Source organism: Tupaia chinensis, unplaced genomic scaffold (assembly GCF_000334495.1).
Source record: "Tupaia chinensis unplaced genomic scaffold, TupChi_1.0 Scaffold000159_1, whole genome shotgun sequence".
Taxonomy (NCBI): Eukaryota; Metazoa; Chordata; class Mammalia; order Scandentia; family Tupaiidae; genus Tupaia; species Tupaia belangeri.
The window spans coordinates 4760234-4769276 of NW_006159630.1; the positions used below are offsets into that span (position 1 = coordinate 4760234).

At 62.5% G+C, this 9043-nt stretch overlaps 1 protein-coding gene across 6 annotated transcripts in view; it reads right to left on the minus strand.

Annotated features, from left to right (window-relative positions):
• The window catches only part of SEPTIN9 (septin 9), a 159464-nt gene that overhangs the window by 59778 nt on the left and 90643 nt on the right, over positions 1-9043 (minus strand). Inside the window, exon 1 of one of the 6 annotated variants that reach the window (XM_014586749.2) lies at positions 8749-8855. The exons of the other annotated variants lie outside the window; for them this stretch is intronic. The gene's annotated coding sequence lies outside the window, so the exon portion shown is untranslated. Of the gene's footprint in view, positions 1-8748; positions 8856-9043 lie in introns of those variants that run through there. 6 annotated transcript variants of the gene reach the window in all.

Here is a 9043-nt window from a genome sequence, read left to right on the forward strand (position 1 = left end):
GGCACATCCCAGGGCCGGCGCAGCAGGGAGTGGCTGCCCTCCCCTAGAAACAGGGCTGCAGTGGGCGGCCCAGCCACTGCCCCTAGGAGCCAAGAGGCACAGGCGCTCCTGGGAGCAGGGCCTCCTTCGTGAGAACAGGGACTGTGGTCTGGGCCGCGACTCCCAAGTCAGCAACCCTGTGCCCGCTGCTGGCCACCCCCTCTTGATGGCTTCCAGGAAAAGCATCCCACGCATGGTCACCAGTGTCCTAAGGCCCAAGGACATTCTCAGAGCAGCAACTCCGAAGAAAGCCGCCTGGAAGTGCTCATAGGCACCATTCCCAGAAGCTCACACGCAGCTGCCTCGGCACACAGGGGTTACGAGGGCTTGCCCCAAGTCACACACGGCCAGAGCCCACCCCTTGCCCCCAGCATCCAAGAACCTCACACCCAGTGGGAAAGCCCGGTCGGCCAGTGCACCACCCCTCTCCAACCCAGCTCCCAGCTCTGGGCCCAGAGCAGAGGCAGCCTTGGCCGGTCATCAAACACGTGAGCAAGTGGGCAAGCCTGAGGATGGAGATGGTGACAGGGTGACAGGGACGAAGGAAAACACGATAGGAGTATCGTCTGTCACGGGACAATGGCGAGGACAGCCACACCAGCCCCGGGCTCCGCTGCGCCGCGAAGTGCGCTGTGCCCAGACCGGCTGTTCCCCATCACAGCCTCGCTCGCTCCCTGTGTATTTCCATGCGTGTGCTCGCCAGAGAGGCAGAAAGGGAAGAACGCTCCCCTGTGGGACGTGGTCACCCACGATACCTTCTTCATTTCTCATTCTTTCCGGATCTGGGGCACCCACCAAGCACCTGGCCTGTTGCTCAGAGCTAGGTTCAGGCCTCAAGCCACACAGTCAGCCACGTGGGACCCAGCTCCCTAAGCCACCAGGCTAGCGGGCGGCTTCCATCCAAGTCTCAAGCAGGTCTTTCTGCTAGCCCACTCTGCAGAGGGGCCCCAAGGAAAACACACCAGCCAGGGCCGGGCAGGGTCACGGTTCAGGGCGGAAGCCCAGGTGGGTCGCTCCCCTGCCAGACTCTCCTTCCTCCTCCAAGAAATCAGAGAGAAGCGTGGGGGGCCACTCTGCTCACCCGACCCACTGAGGGGTCTACCCTCTGCTGAAAACTCCCCAACCTGGTTCTGAGTCTCGCCAACCACGAGATGGCTTCTTAGGGACACTCTGTGCCCACCCACGGTGGCCTGGCCGGATCCTCTCACAAGGCGGGGTGTGGGCAGAGCCGACGACCCCGAGGGACGTGGGCTCTCCCACACAAGGCTCAGGAGTGGCTGATGCTCTCAGTGTTGTTTTAGAAAACTCCATTAGGTATCAAGATATTGCCTGGAAGGAAGCTCCAGGTGTTAGGATACAAGTATTATTGATAACTCTTCATCTCTAATGACGTTTTTTTTCAAACTATAAAAGAGAAAGGCTGCTTTCCAATCTGGAAGAGTGAGGCCGTGGAGCCACCCTGACCTCTGCCACTGGCATCGCTGGCCAAGCGCTGGAACATTCCAAGGAGCAGAGGGTCTGGCTCGGGCTGGTTCTCCCAGCAGCTCCAAAGAGCCCGGGTCCAGTTCCCTCTCCAGAGCTGGGTCCAGGAGCCAAGGGCAGGGCCGTGGGGTGGGTGCTCCATGGGCCCTGCATGAGGCCACCTCCCAGTTCACTGCAACGGCGCTGGCGGCAGGTGTTCCAGCCAGGATGTGCGGGCACAGCTCTGCCTCACCCCGACGGACGGGCTCGGCCGGCACAGCCCCTGGAAACAGGTTAGCAGGGAGCGCCTTCCAGGGACAGGCTGACACCTCCTCTCTGCACGAGGCCTCGCACCAAGGGCTTCTGAGGCCTCCAGTGCCCCCTCCTGAGTGGCCACAGCACAGGGGAGAGGAAGATGGGAAGACCCCAGGAAGCCAGGCTGGAGGGTGGCCAGCACCCGGAGACAAGGCAGTGAGCTGTGGGGAGGGCGACAGAGGGCAGCCTCACCCCAGTCAGCTCCCAGCCCTCAACCACTGTCCCCGTCCTCCGGTCACAAGATGAGGCTGGCAGGTTGGAAGACAGGGCGCCCCATCCAAAACCCCACCAGAGCCAGCCCTAGGTTCTGCCGTCTTCCTGTGGAGAATGTGGGGTGCACACAGACCCAGAAGCACCCACCCACCCTCAAGCCAGCGCTCAGTATGCTTCACCCATGAGCGTTAACGGTGGGCCATGGTTCTGCAGCAGAGGGGGGCACGGGACATCTGTCTGCTATCCTAGTGACCTCTGCCTTGTCTTGGCTCTGGCCCAGCCTCCTGGAGGGTCCAGGGCAGCTCCAGGCTGGCCCGCAGTACCCCAGGACCTGCTGCGGGACAACCTCACCCAGGCGTCTTGACGTCGGTACCTCATTCTCACTTCTGGAGGGAGGTTTTCAAATTTCTTTCTAATTTACAAGCAATGAGATAAACTCAGATGAATTAAATAACCTCCTGTGGGCTAGTGATTAAGGGGAGTCAAATCCCACTGCGGTTCGAATCCCAGCCCCCATGCCTGAGAAACACCCTGGGCAGATGTGCATGCCCAAAGGCCTGACAGGGCAGAAGGGACTGCGGCAGGACCGCGTCCCACACGGTGGCTTCTCCGTCTCGGGGGAGCACAGATCCATGGGTAGGAAGGGAGGTATCCCGTGTCCTGAAACTTGACTCTGAGTGCAGCTCCAGCCTCCTTGCCACTACCTTCCTTGGGCCCACATGGTACCGGGCACCAGGCGCGAGTTCACAGACATCGCTGAATGACAGAACCCCACCAGCCAGGAAGCACACCTGCTTTCTGGGTCCGCACAGCTCTCCCCACCTCTGAGGCTGCCAGCATCTTCCCTTCCAGCGCTGCTCTCTGTCGTCTGGGCTCTTGCTGTGTGACCTGGGGCCAGTGGCCTAACCTCTCTGGGCTGTATGTGCATGATAAGGACAGCAACCTGCTTACCTCAATGTTGCTGAGGGGTGGCCTGACACAGACTAGCCTCCCTGAGTCCTGCAAATGCACCCCTGCCTGCCTCAAGGGTACGGTTTGTTCCCCTTTCCCCAGATAAGGAAGCTGGAAGGTTCTGGAAGGCATCCTTGGTCACCTGGTTTGCAAGTGGGTGCAAGGTGCACATAGCCCACAGCCACCAACCGCACCTCTTGCCCAGGTGGGACTGCACGCACCTGGCAGCAGACCTTACCAGTGGGTCAGCCCACACCGCAGCTGCCGGTCGGCTGGACCTGCCGGTCGGCACTCCCCAAACCCTGTACTGGCAAGTCCAGCCTTCAGACCTAGCTTCCCTGACACTGTCCACCATGGCCCTACAAAGGCCCTGTGGTCAGCGGTCTGGCTTGAACCTTGGCACTGCCTGGTACCTGCTGTGTGACCACGGGCCAACAGCACAGCCTCTCTGTCCTGCTGAGCTGCTGTGAGGGTCCCAGGAGGCACATGGGGGTCACTGAGCTCGGGGGCTGGCCCTCTGGAGGGGCTGGTGGCATGGCAGCTGTGGGGTAAAGACATCAGTGACAACTGAGTCCTACTAACAGGCGAGTGGGCTGATTAAACCTGTGGAACTGCTGGGTGCCCTGACACAGCGAGCAGGGTTGACCTTGGGCAGGCCGGATAACCAGGCCCAGCTGCTGGCAGGGACCCCACCCTACCCTGTCCACCTGCCCCAGCCTGACTGTACCCTGGGGGTGTGATGGGCTCCCTATCAGGACAGCCCCGCAGACAGGCGCAGAGAGGGATGGCCAACAGGAGGCGCTCCAGGCGTCTTGCTGTCGGCCTCGCCTTGCCCACGGCAGACAGTGCCCATCTAAAGCCACAGGCCCTCCTGGCCTCGGAGTCCCTCTCCACCCAGTGCTCCAGGCCAAGGCTGAGGCAGGCTCACCATGCCCCGCCGGCAGCTGGAGCCAGGCTGGGCTGGGGGGAAGGAGCGGCAAAGGCGAGGCCCAGCCCCGTTGGTACCTTCTCCAGCTCTCCTGGAACTCAGGCCCCCACTCCGCTCGCGCAGCTTTACCCTAACTCAGCCTCCCGGGAGCTCCTGCCCGTCCGCTGGACTGGCCTCCTAGTTACCAGCCTCTGGCCTTTGCTAGACTGCGCCCCACCCTGGGTGCTCAGCCTTCCCGCGGGACTCCGGGGCACAGGCATTCCCCTCTCCAGGTCCTACTTGGCACCAACTATTGGCAACCCACTGTACAGAAAACCCGAGCTGCTGTGGCTCCCTGCTCTGTGTGACAATGCCCTCTGCCCTGTATCCTAATGCAAGTCCTGGGCCACTTCCTCCAGGACGTCTTCCCTGCCTGCTCCAGCTGAATACTCACGAGCATTCACTGAGCGCCCATGACATGCCCATGTCTCCTGCCCTCATAGAGGATCAGTGAACAAATCTGTGACAAGGTGCCTGGGTCCTACCTGTCCTGGGTGGTCCTCACAGAAGCCCACCCAAGGAACCAGACCGCCACTGAAGCTGGGGTGACAGGGAGGCCTGAGATGGGGGGACCCGAATGAGGCAGCCAGGAGAAGACCCAGGAGAGGCTTCCGGGGACGTAAGCATCGTGCGTGGCGGCAGCGGGACCGGCCTTGTTTCCCAGGCACAGCCAGGCTGGGCGCTGGACACCGTGAGCAGGGGTGCAGAGAGCAGCGCTGACATCAGAGTGACGTCAGAGTTCACAGCCACCACACAACGGCCACCACAGGGAGGTTTGGGCTGCAGTGACAAACTGATCTGTTCAGCTCACTGCAGGCTCCCAGTTACTAAGTCCCACCACTGCACACCTCCAGGGGGCGCCCTTCACACGCATTGCCACCTGTGGCCCTCCTGGGGAGGCAGCTGTGCAGGGGCCCTGCTGGCCACCCTGGGGGACAGCAGGGGGCAGTGTGGGACCAGCTGTCAGCTCAGGAGGGATAAGGGTGTGGGGAGAAGAGCCCTGAAGGAGCTATTCTGGAAATGGGGCTGGATGGGACTAGAAAACGTGCATGAGGGACGACTCCTAAGCTTCTTAGACAGGGTACTGTTTCCTGGGAGTGGGGTCCTGGGGTCTGGCTGTGCTTGCTCACTGGGCTCAGCCCAGGAGGTGCGAGAGGCCTCCGTGTGGCTTGGAACTGGGCGGAGGACATCCCTCATATCCTCCCTGGGGCCAGGACCCTCTGGGCCTCGGTCACATCCGCCCTCTAGAAGCAGAGCCTCAACTTCCCACGCCGAGAACACTTTCCCAGCACCTCGCAGAGCCCTGCACCCCGCACGGGCCTCTTTTAGGCAGCCTGTGTCTGTCCACGCAGCAGGGGCAGCACCGCGCAGCACTGGGCAGCACCAGGCTGAGGCAGCCGCCCACCTGAGCTCCTGCCTGCAAGCTCTGCACCCGCCGGGCTTGGCTCCGCACAGACCCCAGGCACCTAGGTAGGTGGGTATCCGCTGGGTGCAGGGGTCAAGGGAGAACGGGTGGAGTGTGGTCTCCTCTTAGCTTTCCAGAATGTGCACATGAGGCTCCCGGCCCTGCCTGTCCAGGGAGACGGAGGACAGTCCCTCTGGTTTCTGAGTGGTGGACACAGCCTCCAGGGTGCAAGTGAGGGATCCTCGGGGGTGTAGGGCTGGCCGGCTCTGCTGAGGGCCCTTCTGTGAAGGTCTGGAGAGGGACCAGGGAGAGGGGAGGTGGCAGCCAACCTGGGGGTGCAGTCACACCTGGTCACACCCCCACTGTGTTTGGAGTCACAGGTGCGGGCCAAGGGCTCTGGGCTGCACAGGACAGGGAACCACAGCAACAGACCTGGGAGTCCGGCCGGCACGGCCAGCGCTTCCGGAGGCTGCTGGCGGCCTTCCTGTGCAGCTGGCTTTTCCTGGGAGGCCGCTCTCCGTGCACTCAGCCCTTGGCGGCGACCTCCCACAGCTGGGCCCATCTTCCCATGCCCTGGTCACGTGGTGCAGGTCAGTGGGTCTCTAGGGAAGGGCCGGGAGCCAGAAACAGCCCAGGGTGGGCTGGGGGACTGGAGGAGTGACTTTGGCCCACGCCCGTCCTCATAGGAGGAAGCCAGCCTCACCAGATTCCGTCCAAGGCCTCGTCACCCCTGCACTGGTGGAACGGAAGCTGGCCAGGGCACAGCTGGGGATCCCGGCGCTGGGGGCAGGCGCCTCCCAGAGCATGAGGGTTCCCACAATTCCATGCCAAGTCCTGTCTTCCGGCCTGGGCTCCAGAAGGGCCGGGGCCCACTCACACAGGAACCAGGACCCAGTGGTCGGTATCACTCTGAAAGGGGCTTCTGAGCACGCGTCCTTCAATTCTCCCCCAAACCCACTGAGACAGGAGGAAGCTACGCGACCCATTCACAGACAAAGCAGCGGAGTCACACGGTGACTTGTCCCAGGACACACAGGCGTCCCTTCCTGAGCACTGCAAAGCTGACAAAACACGGGCCAGCCCGACCGGGCTGCTCTGCGGTCCCGACCACAGGCAATGGCCCAGCCAGCCCGAGTCACCCTTTGGTGGCCAGGCCAGGGGCGGCGGCAGTGGGTCAAGCAGGTCAGTGACCAAGCTCGCCCCATGCTCTCGAAGATCAAGCTACTGGAGCCCAGCAGTTGGGACTCTGTGCCCTGTCCCCTTCCACCTCCTGAAGTCCCTTCTCTGCCACCTGACAGAACAGCCACTGGTCCTAGAACCTCCCGCTGGCCCGAGGAGTCCAACCAAACACTGACCCAGTCGCACAGACCCCATGAGCCACGATCCCACCCAGCTGGTTACCAGGGGCTTCGCAGTCAGGCAGCCTCATGGTCGAAGCCGGGGTAGGCCCCTCTAGCTGTGTGGCCCGGGGCTAGTTACTCAACCTCTCTGCCTCAGTCCCTTCTCTGACACCAACAGTGACTGTTTCCTAAGGACAGCACTGAAAGCTTGGAGCCTGAGCTGGAAGACGCGAGGCCGTGAATGGTCACTTATGATTAATGCGATATTAATGAGGCCGGGAGCAGAGTGACAGCCTCCCTGCGTGGCCCCTAAAATGGAAACAAACTTGCTCAGCTCTCGGAGCAGCAGGGAGGGAGCCAAGGGCAGGCTCCCAGGCCTCGTTTCCAGCCACCGACCCTGGCGGCTGTTCCCTCCTGGCCCCAGCAGGGCCCAGGCAGGCGGCCACCCTCCTGATGACTTCATAGCTGGCACCTGCTTTGAAAGCACATGTTTGGACTTTCCAGATCTTTCCTCCCCTCTCTCTGACCTTCCCTTACTCCGTAACCCCTCCTCCACTTTCTTACTCACTCTCTCCTTTCATTCCTGTTCAAAAACAAAGAACCCAGGCCAAATGTGTCAGCCGGCTCCTGGGCAAGTTTCTCCACAGCAGGCCGTGGGTGGGGCGAGGGCTGCTGAGACTGAGGGCGCTAGGAAGGGGTGCCGAGACGGCACTGGGCAGCGAGCGGGGGCCGGCCCTTGCCCCCCTTCCCCAGTCAGGACCCCGCCTCCTCCATGCCTTGGGCGCTACACCTCTAAAGGCTTTTGGGCGGTCCGGACAAATCCCATCCCTCGTCAAAAACACTCCATCATTCTGGAGAGGAGGGGGAGTCACCGGTGGGCCCCTGGGCACATCGGTGGGAGAGAGGGGTGGCTGAATAGCTTCATCTTCTACCAACAGTCTGACCAAGACACACGTCGGAGGACCGGCCTGTGGCCTAATGGTTAGGGAGCCCCCTCCCACATTGCCATCTGTGTGGGTCAAGTCTCAGACCTGGTGGCGTGAAAAACACACCGGATGTGTGTGTGTGTGTGTGGGGGGTGCGTGAAATCCTGATAGGATGGAAAAATGGAGGAAAAAGGATGGTAGTGTGACCACGCCACTGGAGGGGGTCCGTCTCTTCCCCGTGTCTCCCTCTGGCAAACGTCAAGACCCCAGAGGGAAGCGGCGAAGAGCTGGAGGGGGCAGGCGCGCTGTGCTTCCCGGGCTTTCCTCTGCAAAGCAGCCTCTCAAGGAAGCTACGCAGGCAGCCAGCGGGGACCCTGGTCCCTAGCCACCGGGGCGGGGGCCCAGGAGGGTGCGCGGCAGCAGGGACCCCAACATCCCGGGGCTGTGCTTTGGAGGCAGGAGTCAGAAGGCAGGATCGGGCAGTCCCTGAGGAAGAGCAGGCACCCCCCGACCCCATCCCATGCCAGGCGTGCTCACAGCCAACACAGGGAAGCACGGCGGGCCTGCCCCCTCCAGCTCTTCATGCTCACAGCCAACATCGGCTCCTGCATGGCTGCCACTTGGCCCTCAAATGCCCCAGGGTCCAGCGTGACCCTGGTCTGGCTCCCTAGGGAAAGTTTAGCCCCGTGGGGAGGGAAAACTGATTTCCAAGGCTCCCCCACCCTTTTCTGACCCCAGCTTCTCCCGTCTCAGTCCCCTTCTCAGAACTCTGGAGGCCTGCCCCTGAGGCCCAGAGACCAGAAACAAGGAGAAATCAGGAAGAAGCTTGCCGCTCCTTCTCCCTGCCCACAGAGATGAAGGGGACCTTCCGGGAAGCCACCTGGGCACAGCCCGAGGCGGGGCCATGACCAGAATTCCACCTGCTTTTCCACCCAAGGCTCCTGCCAAGGTCCCCAAGGCCAGGTCTGGTGTCCGAAGGCACAGGGCAGAGTGGGGCCCACTGCCTGGCGCACAGCAGGGAGCACCCACAAGGAGAACTGGATGGGGCTCGGCAGGACGGCTGGCCAGGGCGTCTCAATTGTGAAGGAAGCGCACAAGCTGCCAGTCCTGAGGGTGAGGCCGGCCACTTACCCCCGCATGGCTGGAGAGGACTCAGGAGAGACGCAGGGACAGGGACAAGGCCCGGGGTCCCGCGAGGACCGTCCCCCAGGCACGGAGTCCCCAGCTGGCTCTCCCCTCCTCCTCCCTCATCCCAGCACCCTGCTCAGCCCAATCACGCGAGAGGAGCCACTCCCAGCTCCACCGAGGAAGATCAATACTCCCGGTGTGCGCCTGCCAGAGCCTCCGAGCGCCCTGTGCATTCTGGGCCTGCGGCTACCTCCTCGGTGGACGGGGAGCCAAGCCTGCGGGTGTCCCCGCCCTCTCC